We start from the raw sequence: 15,709 nt of genomic DNA, 5'->3' as shown, positions 1-15,709 counted from the left end.
ATCCTCCCTAACTCATGTTATGAGGCCAGCATCATCCTGATACCAAAGCCTGGCAGAGACACAACCAAAAAAGAGAATTTTAGACCAATATCCCCGATGAACATCAATGCAAAAATCCTCAGTAAAATACTGGCAAACCGAATCCAGCAGCACATCAAAAAGCTTATCCACCATGATCAAGTTGGCTTCATCCCTGGGATGCAAGGCTGGTTCAACATACACGAATAAATAAATGTAATCCATGATATAAACAGAACCAAAGACAAAAACCACATGATTATCTTAATAGATGCAGAAAAGGCCTTCGACAAAATTCAACAGCCCTTCATGCTAAGAACGCTCAATAAATTAGGTATTGATGGGATGTATCTCAAAATAATAAGAGCTATTTATGCCAAACCCATAGCCAATATCATACTGAATGGGCAAAAAACTGGAAGCATTCCCTTCGAAAACTGGCACAAGACAAGGATGCCCTCTGTCACCACTCCTATTTAACATAGTGTTGGAAGTTCTGGCCAGGGCAATCAGGCAGGAGAAAGAAATAAAGTGTATTCAATTAGGAAAAGAGGAAGTCAAATTGTCCCTGTTTTTAGATGACGTGACTGTATATTTAGAAAACCCCATTGTCTCAGCCTAAAATCTCCTTAAGCTGATAGGCAACTTCAGCAAATTCTCAGGATACAAAATCAATGTGCAAAAATCACAAGCATTCCTATACACCAATAACAGACTGAGAGCCAAATCATGAGTGAACTCCCATTCACAATTGCTTCAAAGAGAATAAAATACCTAGGAATCCAACTTACAAGGGATGTGAAGGACCTCTTCAAGGAGAACTACAAACCACTACTCAACGAAATAAAAGCACACAAACAAATGGAAGAACATTCCATGCTCATGGATAGGAAGAATCAATATTGTGAAAATGGCCATACTGCCCAAGGTAATTTATAGATTCAATGCCATCCCCATCAAGCTACCAATGACTCTCTTCACAGAATTGGAAAAAACTGCTTTAAAGTTCATATGGAACCAAAAAAGAGCCCACATTGCCAAGACAATCCTAAGCCAGAAGAACAAAGCTGGAGGCATCACACCACCTGACTTCAAACTTTACTACAAGGCTACTGTCACCAAAACAGCATGGTACCAGTACCAAAACAGACATATAGACCAATGGAACAGAACAGAGCCCTCAGAAGTAATACCACACATCTACAACCATCTGATCTTTGACAAACCTGACAAAAACGAGAAATGGGGAAAGGATTCCCTATTTAATAAATGGTACTGGGAAAACTGGCTAGCCATATGTAGAAAGCTGAACCTGGATCCCTTCCTTACACCTTATACAAAAATTAGTTCAAGATGGATTAAAGATTTAAAGGGTAGACCTAAAACCATAAAAACCCTAGAAGAAAACCTAGGCAATACCATTCAGGACATAGGCATGGGCAAGGACTTCATGATGAAAACACCAAAAGCAATGGCAACAAAAGCCAAAATAGGAAAATGGGATCTAATTAAACTAAAGAGCTTCTGCACCGCAAATAAACTACCATCAGAGTGAACAGGCAACCTACAGAATGGGAAAAAATTTTTGCAATCTATCCATCTGACAAAGGGCTAATATCCAGAATCTAAAAAGAACTTAAAACACATTTACAAGAAAAAAAAAAACCATCAAAAAGTGGGCAAAGGATATGAACAGACACTTCTCAAAAGAAGACACTTATGCAGCCAACAGACACATGAAAAAATGCTCATCATCACTCACTGCCCATCAGAGAAATCCAAATCAAATCTACAATGAGATACCATCTCACACCAGTTAAAATGGCAATCATTAAAAAGTCAGGAAACAACAGGTGCTGGAGAGGATGTGGAGAAATAGGAACATTTTTACACTGTTGGTGGGACTGTAAACTAGTTCAACCATTGTGGAAGACAGTGTGGCGATCCCTCAGGGATCTAGAACTAGAAATACCATTTGACCCAGCCATCCCATTACTGGGTATATACCCAAACGATTATAAATCATGCTGCTATAAAGACACATGCACATGTATGTTTATTGTGGCACTATTCACAATAGCAAAGACTTGGAACCAACCCAAATGTCCATCGATGATCGACTGGATCAAGCAAATGTGGCACATATACACCATGGAATACTATGCAGCCATCAAAAAGGATGAGTTCATGTCCTTTGTAGGGACATGGATGAAGCTGGAAACCATCATTCTCAGCAAACTATCACAAGGACAGAAAACCAAACACCGCATGTTCTCACTCATAGGTGGGAATTGAACAATGAGAACACTTGGACACAGGATAGGGAACATCACACACCGGGGCCTGTCATGGGGTGGGGGGAGGGGGGAGGGATAGCATTAGGAGATATACCTAATGTAAATGATGAGTTAATGGGTGCAGCACACCAACATGGCACATGTATACATATGTAACAAACCTGCACGTTGTGCACATGTACCCTAGAACTTAAAGTATAATTTTTAAAAAACTGGGAAAAAAAAAAAATATATATATATATTTTCTCATTATCCTAGTGTTTTCCAGAATTCACTCTTCTACTTTTACTTTTGTATTTGGGTTAAGACATATGTAATTTCTTATAGTATCAACTTTGCCCAAAAAGAAAACAAAAGGGAAAACTTTATCCTTTTCAAATTTTGTCCTTGTTCTTTCAGTTAATTGATTTGTAAGACAGTTTTATGATGGGCAATATCTGAAACAGGACAGTTTCCAGAATTTATGGTGGATCAAGACACAGGTAAGTAAGTTAGTTTAATTGTACCAAGTATATCAATAATGTACCCAAAAGATTATTGTGTGTAAAAGTTAGTCTTATCAGACTTCCTGTTACGCTTTGAGAGAAAAATCAAACGTAGCAAAGAATACCAAGTGATGTCCCCTATGAACTCATCACTATTCGAGGTCTAGTCCAGAGCCCTGCAACCCAATCAAACAGAACATGAGGAGCAGACGCTTCTCTCCTTGGGGAACTCATGTTAATTGGACCCTCAGTTATTGATGCATAATAACCAGGATGGCAATGTATTTGTTTACAATGAAAGATGTAGAAAACAGCAGACTGAATCCTCTTGTTTGTTCATTTGCTACCCTGTAGACAAATCTACAAGGAAAGCCAAATTATTATCAGAAAGAAGTTTGAGGAGATGAAAGTCAAGCAAGGAGAGCAAGTTGGGCAATCTTAACAGCTGCTGCCATCAAGCCAGACTTGGGAACTCCAGTCAAGTCCCCAGGGCTGTGCTGGAAATATTAGCCAGTGTTTATTTAAGTGGCATTCTTTGCTATGCACTCACAGATCCTAATGAGTACATCATACTTCCTAATGTATGATGTGAAAGTATTATTTCACTTATTTTATTTTACATTATTTTATTATTTTACATTACAATAAGTATTTCAATTATTTTATATTAGAAAGTAAAACAAATTTTAGTTCTGAGATATAATTGAAAGCATTGTGAATACCTGACAATTTTTTTTTTAATATGCCACAACATATATTAGGGCATCCTGCTGTGACAGGATCCCAGTACCATGACAGGGCCAGAAGTCCTCTCACCTACTAGAGCCCACATGAGACAAAATTAGCATTACAACTTTCATAACTGGCTGGCCATCAGGTGTGTGGCATGTCCTTCTGACCCTGCTCTGGCTTCTGGGAATCTATGCCTTCCAATGTACTCATTGTCAGCTGGGACAAAATTTATTCTAATCTTTGTTTCCCATGGGCACAAAAAGACTTTTTCTTGTCTGGCTTCCCAGTGGCCCTGCTTACTGTGGATATCCATTTGACTTCTGTTCCTTCTCCATTCATTTGACCAGCCGTGTCCTTGATGTATCTTTTACATTCAGGTTTCATCTCCATATCACCTGCCCTCTGAATGCCACCACCTTTTTTCGCTTTGTCCATCTGAAGTTGTAGAATTTTACATAAACCTGATGACAGCAATATTTTTTGTTGAGCATCTTTATGTTTTCTGTTACTAAAGTAGTAAAATTTATAGTTGACCATACAATGAAATTTTTAATTAAATTACTAAAAGAATAGTTTTGGCTTGTTTTAACCTTAGCAATTTCTACTACAATGTTTCACAGGCTTAACACTTACAGTAAATGATAAACATAATAACAGAATATTTATGAAATATGACCTTTCCTGAAAGTGTATGGTTTTACATTTCTTATTTGTTAAAATCTACAGGATATAGGTTTTAATTACTATATAATTATTATATGGTAATTAATAATTACTACATGGGATATAATTACTAGTGAAACATAAGATAAAAGAGGCTGATAATTACTGTCCAAAGGCATACACATGTAGACCAATATATCTTTAATTACTTTAACAATAATTTTACCACAGAGGCAAAATAAAGGCAGAATCTATATCATCCCCTCTGAAAAATATTAAATGTTAGCCATGTTCATTTATATGATATACTTAAAATGATTGTTATTAAGCAACCAAATATCCATTAGATTGTTTATATTCCTAATGAACTATATTTTTCAAAATGATATGTGACCATAATAATATTATCATAAAATGACTAAAAATCCCATAATTCTTAAGTGAAACTAAGTATACTCTAATCCACCAATGTTTGTATTTGGAATGGGTCATTTGTCTGATACTTGTTGTGATTCACAGCTAAGTAAGAATGGAGATTCAAGGGGAGTTTGGAAAGAAAATCATTAATTTAATTAGAATGTAGTGGCTTCAACAGCTTCTTTCTGACCCACATCCTTGTTCTTTGGGTATATGAACATCTTAAATAATGCTACCTTCAGAGTAACTTTCACCTGACAGGCATCTATCTCTGAAAAGTATCATGTTAAATGGGATCCCTGCTTACATAATTTAAACTTTTTAGGAGCAATCCTATTTCTCTATGCCAGTTTTATGGGATAAGAAGAAGGGGAGAGGGCCAGGTGCAGTGACTGACGCCTGTAATCCCAGCACTTTTGGGAGGCCAAGGCTGGCGGATCACTTGAGGTCAGGAGTTTGAGACCATCCTGGCCAACATGGTGAAACCCTGTCTCTACTAAAAATACACAAATTAGCTGGGCGTGGTGGTGCGCGCCTGTAGTCCCAGCTATTCGGCAGGCTGAGGCAGGAGAATCGCGTGAACCTGGGAGGCAGAGGTTGCAGTGAGCCAAGATCACGCCATTGCACTCCAGCCTGGGCGACAGCGCGAGACTCCGTCTCAAAAAAAAAAAAAAAAAAAAAAAAAGAAAGAAAGAAAGAAAGGGAGAAAAGGAACACTTTTATCATTAGTCACATGTTTACTGCCGGTAACCTGTACTAGTTTTTGTTTTTATTTTGTTATCCCCCCACACTCCTCCCCCACCATTTTCCCTACAGATCCACACACCACCCTTTTTTATGTGCAATCAACACCGGAAAGTTGGATAGGAAGTGAAAGATACCAACAGGCCCCATGACCCCTGGCTTCTGGTTGGGTTCGGCCAGGGACAGTAAGGTTCTGGTGGTTATTCGCCCAGCTCCCTCCCTACAGGGTCACCACAGGCAGGCTGCCCTTCAGTGCTGTGAGGCAGCGCTCTCTGCAGACCCTCTCTGTCTCCAGGATCATAACCGCTGGCTCCCTTCAGGTGTGTGTGGTAAAAGCTCAGGATGGTGTTAGCTCCGGGGTACCATTGGTAGACTACTTCCTGGCACCTTCGTCTGTACTGTGGTCCCAGTATGTCTGCTCAAATTACCCAATAGGAGTGTCCCATCCATTTCTTCCTGGGACCCTGCCACAAAGATTATCTTCATCATCAGACAAATTATCTTCATAGGACCCCTTCCAAAGCAATGAAATGAGGATTCCATTACGAGACTCTGCTGAACCTGTGTGTGCTACAATAGTGAGGTTAACACTTCAGTTTTTAAAGTGTAGGAATTTAGAAAGAAATTCCAATTCCAAAAGACAATCACTCAACTTCTTCATCCAAACTGTAATTAAACTTTGAAATAATTCTCCTCTTTGACATATATAATCATACCTTTCTAACAGAAAAGTCAGATTAAGTGTTTTAGACCTAATATCCTAACTAAAAGTGAAAAAGTTTCTAAATTAAGACATGAAGGCTTTAAAATAGACAAGAACACCCTGAATTGCCTTTCTCTTATCAATGTTTTGCATTATCACTCCTAATAATAATAATATTAAAAATAATAACAGGTAACAATTATTGAATGCTTAGTATGTGTGAGGACTGTTTCAGGTGCTTTTTGCATATTATGACATTCAATGCCCTCAATAAATCTATGATGTAAGGACTGGTATTACCCTTGTTTTACAAATGAAGAAATAAAGTATGAAAGATTAAATAAGTTGCCCAAAGTAGTTTTCTTTATGCTGCTGCCTTCGTGGGTTTTAGAATATAATAAACAGTTATTTCTGTCCAGAAAAATCACATGTACAAATACTTATCTTTAATTAAAGACCATTTTTATTACCACCTCCACATTGCTAACAGATTTCATCCATAGACCTAGATGATATAATCATTGAGTTTTCTATTTTTTCAACTTGAAAATTTGTTCTGAATCATAAATTTGTAATTCTGAGAACTTCGGCAACGATGTTTATAATCCTGAACATTTCTTTCAAGAAATGTCCACGTGTATTTGCATGTTGGAGCTGTTGCTGGCAAAATAGGAAAATCATTGTGTTTAAGTATTATGTTCTTAAACATCATTTCAAAGTTAAACTAATGAAAAGATTAGTATTATCTTAACTGATGTAAAAAATCATCTTGCTTAAAACTAATTTGGGCAACCAATGTACAAAAAGGCTTGACAGTGGCATCTTGTCAAGTATGTTACAGGAGTACCAAAAAGGAGTATATTGAGGGTGTGAATCTTTAAAAAACTGAACTGTGAATACGTGTCTCTTTAATACATTTCTGTATTTTAACCTAGTCTGTCATATTGCAGTCAGAGGTCCAAGGAGCATTTCTACTTCTATGTAACTGTAGAAACACAATAAACCTGCTTTTCTGGCCCATTTCAGGGAAGCTGTGAGCCACAGATTGCAACTTGGAAGCCAGATCATGACCAATAGCTCGGCTGCCTGGTGATGAGATTAAAGGTGTACAATCATATTTTATGTTTCTATGTTGTGTCTGTCACTGAAACAAAATCTTTCTGCCAAAAAGTTCTTGCTACGAAAAGAAAAAGAGTTAACTCTATATTCTAAGTTACAATTAAGTCTCAAATAGTATAAATAATAGTTTTAAAATCTCTTCTATGTCATCAAAATATTAAATAAAGGCAACAAATTTGTTTTCAATCCAACATTTGGTCACAATGTAAGTCTGATGACACTGTTTTGAACAAATACATTTATCATGACTATAGATGCAAAGGAATAACTTGCTCAGAAAGAAGAAAGCTAGAGTACCAGAAAGGATCTTAAGGATTATCTACTTTAGAAGGTGAGGTCAATAAAGATGAAACAATTTGAACATTCATTAATGGAGTGATGTTGTTTCTCATATTGATAACTACAATCACTTCTTGTTTTCATTCAGCCTTCAAAATCTTCTGGCTCTTAGGGCATTTCACTAAACTGAGACACTAAAACCCCAGTGCTTAAAAACCCAAACCTACATTAGCACGTATATGTGGCCTTTTCAGTCTCTCTCAATATTTTACCTAATATATATTGGTTACAATTAATATGTAAAGCCTCATTTAAACTAATGAATGATTATCCTTCCCAATTTTCAACACACAAGTTCCCCAATTAATAATATGTTCTTTGTTCGTCTCTATTTAACAACAATAGTCTCTATTCCATCTTTAGCCTGGAATATAATGAGCTTTTATTCAGAGGTTTCAAGGACGTGAACTTATTTATACTAATAATGCCTCTGTGTGAAGAAAATGTTTTATTGCCTCCATATTTCACCAACGATAGCTGTAGAGCCAGTGCTGCTGACTTCTTCGAGGTCATGCCAAGGATCATCAGCCAAATCTAGGGAGCCAGAATTCTCAGTCCCAGCTCTCAATTAATCTATGATTTGGATAATAATATCAAAACTGTGTTAGTGTTAGATGAATCAGAGTTGCTCAACCCATCACCCGTTCTTTACCACTCATTATTGAAAAACTGTGAACTAGCACTTTATGGGTATTTGGTAAATCTGTTGAATGTACAATTAATTAATCTCTTAGTCACTAATCTCGTTTCTGTGCTTTTGTTCTGTTCCTTAAATACCTTTCACATTTGTATCCAAAATAGATAGATGAACAGTAGGCGTTTAATCCGTTTTTGCAGTGAAAAAAAAATGAATGCTTGATACAACTTAATGAAATGCTACCATAGAAAAAAATTCTATGAAGCCACAAAGTGAATTTAACAAGTTAGCAGCTACATCTAAAGTGGGAAGAAGAGAGAAAGGAAGCCTGCAGAGTGGCTTTAATTACATACATAAGTTTTGTATTCCATTAAAAAATTGGAGATCAGAAACAATACAGTAAATCCTCCCAATTTGATCGATGGGCTCTCTTGATATCTGTTGCATTATTTTCTGAGATTTGAAATATTTCATATTTTAAGATTTTAGTAAAGCAATGTTTCTAAATGTGAGTAATTGGGGAACAACTTTTAAAGAAAAAAAATCACAAAGCTTCAAAATATATCTGCAGACCCAATTTGAGAAAAACTGAAATAAAGTGTTTACTGGAGGAAGAAAATTAAAACAGAATTTTTTCTTCTCTATGTTTTGCTAATTTTGCCATGTGCTTGGAGTTCAGAAGAGCAGAAAGTATGTCCCCATTGAATATCTGTACTTTGAGGGCTTGACTAGTACCTTATTTTCACTTACTCTGTTCTTTCACTTACTCTTTTCAGGTCTTCTAGTCCTTTTGTGAGCTCATTACTAATCTGAATTTGTTCAATGTCTTTAAAAAATTATAAGTATAAACAAGAATAGGCCAGGCATGGTGACTCACGCCTGTAATCCCAGCACTTTGGGGGGCGGAGGCGGGCGGATCACGAGGTCAGGAGATCAAGACCATCCTGGCTAACATGGTGAAACCCTGTCTCCACTAAAAATTAAAAAAAAAAAATTAGCTGGGCGTGGTGGCAGGCGCCTGTAGTCCCAGCTACTCGGGAGCCTGAGGCAGGAGAACGGCGTGAACCGGGAGGCGAGCTTGCAGTGAGCCAAGACCGCGCCACTGCACTCCACCCTGGGCGACAGAGCGAGACTCCATCTCAAAAAAAAAAAAACAAAACAACAACAACAACAAAAAACAAGAATAGGACATGCAGGAACAATGAACGTAAGGTTTTATTGTGTTTAACATTTTAGTTGTGGTATTTTGGGATTTCTAATATATACCCAAAAGGAAAAGAAAGAGAAAAACATACAGTGAGTGAGTTATGGTGAATTATATTGAAGGTTGAATACTTTCATTTACTTGAATGCTGAAAATGGTTTTATAAACAAGTGAACTCAGTGTACTCACAATAACCCTCAAACAATACTCTCACTGGTTAGACCTTAGTTTTAGAATAATTCACATAGCTGTAGTTGGCATCATTCTCAAGATGAGGAAAATAAAGCCTAAGGAGGTTAAGTTCTGCACCTGGGAGGCCAGGAAATAGCATGAATACTACAATTCGTGTTTCTGATCCTGGGGCAGACATCAGTAATCAATCATCAGATTCTTTGACATATGAAATAAACCTAGTTAGTGGCCGGGTGCAGTGGCTCACACCTGTAATCCCAGCACATTGGGAGACTGAGGTGGGCAGATCACTCGAGGTCAGGAGTTCGAGACCAGCCTGGCCAACATGTTGAAACCCTGTCTCTACTAAAAATACGAAAACTAGCTAGGCGTGGTGGCCAGTGCCTGTAATCCCAGCTACTCATGAGCTGAGGCAGGGGAATCGCTTGAACCTGGGAGGTGGAGGGGGCAGTGAGCCGAGATCATGCCACTGCACTCCAGCCTGGGCAACAGAGCGAGACTCCAGCCTGGGTGACAGAGTGAGACTCCATCTCAAAAAAAAAAAAATCAATTTAATTGAATTTAATTTAAAAAATAAATAAATAAACCTAGTTAGTAAGCCAGTTCTAGACCAAGAACACATAATGGTCAGGAGATAACAAGGAAGCCAGATTACCAGCCCATCACCACTTGCACCCAGCCAGATCTATCACTACTGCTTCTTATTTTGACATCCTTTTCCACATGACTTCATTCTCATAAATGCTCTTCTTCAAGAAAAATAAGCCATTTATCCAGTGGATGACTAAAGGCACTCTCTTTTCCTAGTGACACTTTGCGGTTGATGATGACTGAGAATACTGTCTTCATACTTGATTCTCCCCATGACCTCAAATGGTTGATGCAAACGTCTCTGCTTACTCTCCTGGGGCCTGGTGCTCCAGGCAGGCTCTTGCTTTCTCTGGCTTGCCCTACTGCCTAAAGCCATCTGTCTAAACATGGAATCCCTCAGCCCACATTCCCTCATTGCTCATGTTCTGCCCCTCTCATCTGTCTGCGGCTTTGGGCTTGGCAAACAACAGGGAAACTCCTTGTGTCTTTACCTGTATTCTGAATAGCATTTAACCATGGAAAACTAGAAGTTTCATAACAAATCGTGTTTTAATCTTCTTTGGGGAGGCTTCTCTTTCATCACCTGCTCTTAGAGCAACAGGCAAAAAAGACACAGAGAAAGAAATAGGTTATTTTGAAGGGGAGAACTAATGAAATAACAATGACTGGTGTGTAAGTTTGTCTTTTAGCTTAAAAAAATGCTTACGGAAAGCACTTGGTATTGCAACAAGGTGGATGGGGAGTGGAGATTCATCTTTCTCCAGCCTCCTTGAAGGTTTCTACAGCACAGAGCCAAGAGTTCGCCACCAGTGGGCTAGCTTGGGACACTTTCTGGAATGCTGTAAGCTTTTCTTTATACCTGTCAGCAATAATTTTGAGAAATACATTTTCCCACATTTTAGTGGATTTAGGCTTAACATACAAAACAGTGGTTTCTAACTAATCAATTGACTAATTAACCAACTCAAAAGTAGGCACTGGATGGTCAAAAGCCACTGCCATTTCATTCCGATCCACCTGCCCACATGCTAACACTATATAAGCACTGGAAAGTATTAGGAATTTGAGTGAGGAATGCTGGCTGGGGGAAAAAGAAGAAAATATCTTCCAGGCAAACTCCCTCAAAGCAAAACCTGATGAGTCCTTCTTCACTCTCTATTCATCAGTTTATTCGTTCAACATACATTTATTACACTCCTTACTTAGGGCAGATAGAGACTGAAGCATAAAAGATAAATAACACTAAAAATTAGGTGTAAACATTCTCATTTCCAGAGCACCTAACATATAGCAGGTAAGTTCATGTCCATTCCATATTCAATCCTGTGATATAGGGAGGTATTATTAATCTATCTTTTTCTAAGCAAGTGATAAAATGGAGATTTGGGGAGGTTATACAGCTTAACCTCAATCTCAAAACTAAACCATAGCCTAGATTGGATTTAAACCCAACCCTGACATTCTACCATATTGCCCCCAACCCTCACAATTAAGTGAAAGAAACAAACATATAAGAATGCACTTCCCAGACCAAAGTCCTGGAGTGTTTCCCCACTGTTTTGTTCATATAGTTTCATAGTTTCAGGTCTTAGATTTAAGTCTTTAATCTATTTTGATTTGATTTACGAGTATGATGAGAGATAGGGGTTTAGTTTCATTCTTCTGCATATGGATATCCAGTTTTCCCAGCACCATTTATTGAAGACTATGTTTTCACCATTGTATGTTTGTGGCGACTTTGTTGAAGATGAGTTGGCTGTAAATACCTGTTTTCATATCTGGATTCTCTATTCTGTTCCATTGGTCCGATGCCTGTTTTTATGCCAGTACCATACTATTTTGGTTACTATGGCTTTATAATGAATTTTGAACTCAGGTAGTGTGATGCTTCCAACTTTGTTCTTTTTGCTCAGGATTGCTTTGGCTATTTATCAAATAAATTCCATATAAATTTTTGGATTTTTTTCTATTTCTTTGAGGAAAGTCAGTGGTATTTTGATAAGGATTGCAATGAATCTGTAAATTACTTTGGATATTATTGTCTTAACAATATTAATTTTTCTAGTCCATGAGCATGAACTATCTTTCCACTTATTGTGTCCTCTTCAATATTCCTCTCAGAAGGATTGTGTTTTATAGTTTTTCTTGTCTAGATCTTTCACTTCTTTGATTAGACTGATTCCTAGGTATTTTATATTTTTGTAGCTATAATAAGTGGAATTTCTTTATTGGTTTCTTTTTCAGATTGTTTGCTGTTGGTGTAAACTCCAGGCAATCAAAGCAAAAATAGACAATTAAGATTACATCAAGCCAAAAAACTTCTGCACAACAAAGGAAACAATCAACAAAGTAAAGAGACAACCCACCCAATGGGAGAAAATATTTACAAACCATCCGTTTGACAAGGGATTAATAATGAGAATATATAAGGAGCTCAAGCAACTGAATGGGAAAAAATCAAATAATCTGATTTAAAAATGGGCAAAAGACTTGAACAGACATTTCTCAAAAGAATACACATAAATGGCCAACAGGTATATGAAAAAATACTCAACATTACTAATCATCAGAGAAATGCAAACCAAAACCACAATGAGATATCATCTCACCCTGTTAAAATGGCTTATATCAAGAAGACAGACAATAACAGATGCTGACAAGGATATGGAGAAAGAGAACCCTCATTCACTGCTGGTTGGAATGTAAATTTGTACAATCACTATGGAGAACAGTTTGGAGGTTCCTCAGAAAACTAAAAATAAAACTACTATATGATCCAGCAATCCCATTACTGGACATATATCCAAAAGAAAGGAAATGACTATATCAAAGAGGTATCTACACTCACATGTTTATTACAGTGCTATTCACAATAGCCAAGGTATGGAATCAACCTAAATACCCATCAACAGATGAATGGATTAAGAAATTGGAGTACATATATACAATGGAATATAATTCAGCCATAAAATTGAATGAAATCCTGTTATTTGCAGCAACATGGATGGAACTGGAGGCCATTATGTTAAGTGAAATAAACCAGGCGCAGAAAGACAAATATCATACGTTCACCCTCATATGTGGGAGCTACAAAAAGTGCATCTCATGAAGGTAGAGAGGAGAATGGTGGTTACCAAAGGCCAGGAAGGGAGGGGGGAGGGGAGAAGGCAAGTGGGGGAAAAAGAACATAAATATATTTATTGCTATTGAACTGTACATTTAAACATGGTAAAGAGTAAATTTTATATGCATATTTTACCTCACTAAAATCTATTTTGTAGAGAATGCATTTCCCTTGAAAGGGATTAATGCTGTCGTGAAGATGTGTCCATGATGCTATAGGAGCACGTGGTGGAGAGCAACATTCTTTTCAGGGACTTCCAACCCTCACTGTTATGAGGGCTAACATGTGAGAGACCCCAACATGGGAAGAGGGAGTGCAAGCATTACTTTTGTTCATTTTAAACTTTCAATCAATTTTATAAATATATTTTTAGGAGAAATGCATGTGTGGCATAGTTTGTAAGTCCTTACATATATAAAATGTCTTGTTACTAATAGAAGTTAACTGAAACATATGATTTAGGGAGAAAAGAAGCAAATTAATACAATTTCCATAAAGAACACTGCAGATTCCCTTTTGTTGTGGAGTATGAAACCACAATTTAGGAGGCTATGTTCCCTAAAAACGTATAGATGTTGCTTCATGATCTATTCCTGACCTGTAAAGAATGTATGCATGTAAGCCGGGCGCGGTGGCTCACGCCTGCAATCCCAGCACGTTGGGAGGCTGAGGCGGGCAGGTCATGAGGTCAGGAGATCAAGACCATCCTGGCTAACACGGTGAAACCCCGTCTCTACTAAAAATACAAAAAATTAGCCGGGAGTGGTGGTGGGCGCCTGTAGTCCCAGCTACTCCGGGAGGCTGAGGCAGGAGAATGGCGTGAACCTGGGAGGCAGAGCTCGCAGTGAGCCGAGATCGCACCACTGCACTCCAGCCTGGGCGACAGACCGAGACTCCATCTCAAAAAAAAAAAAAAGAAAGAAAGAAAAAGAATGTATGCATGTAGATAAAAGTCTTCACTATGTGGCAGGTACCATAAATAACGAATATAACTTGCCCTTGTGATGTTATCAAAATTATAGTTCAAAGAAACAACTGAGAGTAATCTAGACAGATAAAATCCAATATATCTAAAGAAAAAACATCAGATTGGCTTAACTTCCACCTCCACATTAAATACTCTAATATCATGGAATAGCATTTTAAAGCTATTAAAAAGAAGCATTGTTTTCTTATTTTATAAAGGCGCACAATTTCCAAAGCAGCCATACCTGCCCAGGCTATAAGTTTTCAGTCTTGCACTACTTCTGACCAAATACCACTTTGATTCCATGGCTTTTGTGAGAAATGTGAAAGGAATGTCAATTTGGGAAACTCACCTGGGCAGGAGAGTAACAGTTACTCAAACAGAAGCCCAGTCTGAGTCATCATCACACTCTCACCTTATGCAGAGGCCCTGGGGGAAGGCAAAAACATTTTCTTTTGAAACTTAAAATATATAGGTGATCAACATTTGGTTATTTTGTCAGGACAAACATTAGTTTTTAAAGCCTTTAAATTGAATAAAAAACTAATTATAGTGATACATTTTCTTGGTAGTGTTGGCTTTAAAAAAAATTGCATCAACACTATAAGGAAAGGAATTCCACAAATAAATTGGTAAAAAAATTTTTACTATTGTAATTGAGTGTTATTGTTATAAAACTTGTAACTCAGTAGGGTCTTCCTGAACACTTTGTTTTCTGTCCAAAATGGGAAGGGAAATAGCCAGTGTGCATGGCGCTAGGGATGAGGTTGGACCTGTAGCCTGAGCACAGAACTGAATAAAGTGGTGTATTTCTGGGAGAAGGGGAGCAGGATTAACTAGTATCATTGAAAAATGAAAGCACCTACATCCAAAATTTTGTTTTTCCAGGCTGTCATCGCTAGGCAATGATTCCTTGTTTGTTCCCCATTCCACATTCTCAATTGATACCTTTCGTCGGGCAATATTTATTTTCACTTTAGTATTTGAAAAGTGAAGGAGAGTATGCCTGTCCTGTGGGTGACCTGAACAAGGGCAGCACAGCGCAGTCACTGTCAATGGTTAGGCATTCGCCACTGCTGGATGAGTGGCAGAGACGACACTATGTCTCAACTGTGTGGCTTACTCAAAGAGCTATGCTACAGCTAATTGGGTTCACAGAATTTTTTAGTCCGTTGATTCAGCTGCAGTGGTTTAGACACAGTCTTTCCTCACAGCAGGGGCCAGGCTGGAGCGCTTTCTGAATGGCTGAAATGACCAGCAGTAAAACCTATCATTCAGATCGCTCCTTCGGTGCAGACACAACCTGTGAGCACAGGCTGAAATTATGGGTTGAATTGATGCAGTGTTTCTTTTTTTTCCAACGTGGAAAAACTGAGCAAACTGTGTTTGTTGTTTTGCTATTTTAGGTACAGCAGAATGTTCAACTACTAAGTTAATTTCACAACTTTTTGGACAATTGTATAATAGGAGCATTTAT

Source organism: Pan troglodytes, chromosome 14 (genome assembly GCF_028858775.2).
Source record: "Pan troglodytes isolate AG18354 chromosome 14, NHGRI_mPanTro3-v2.0_pri, whole genome shotgun sequence".
Lineage (NCBI taxonomy): Eukaryota > Metazoa > Chordata > Mammalia > Primates > Hominidae > Pan > Pan troglodytes.
The sequence above is the reverse complement of the archived record's forward strand: the minus strand, read 5'-3'. Positions refer to the sequence as shown.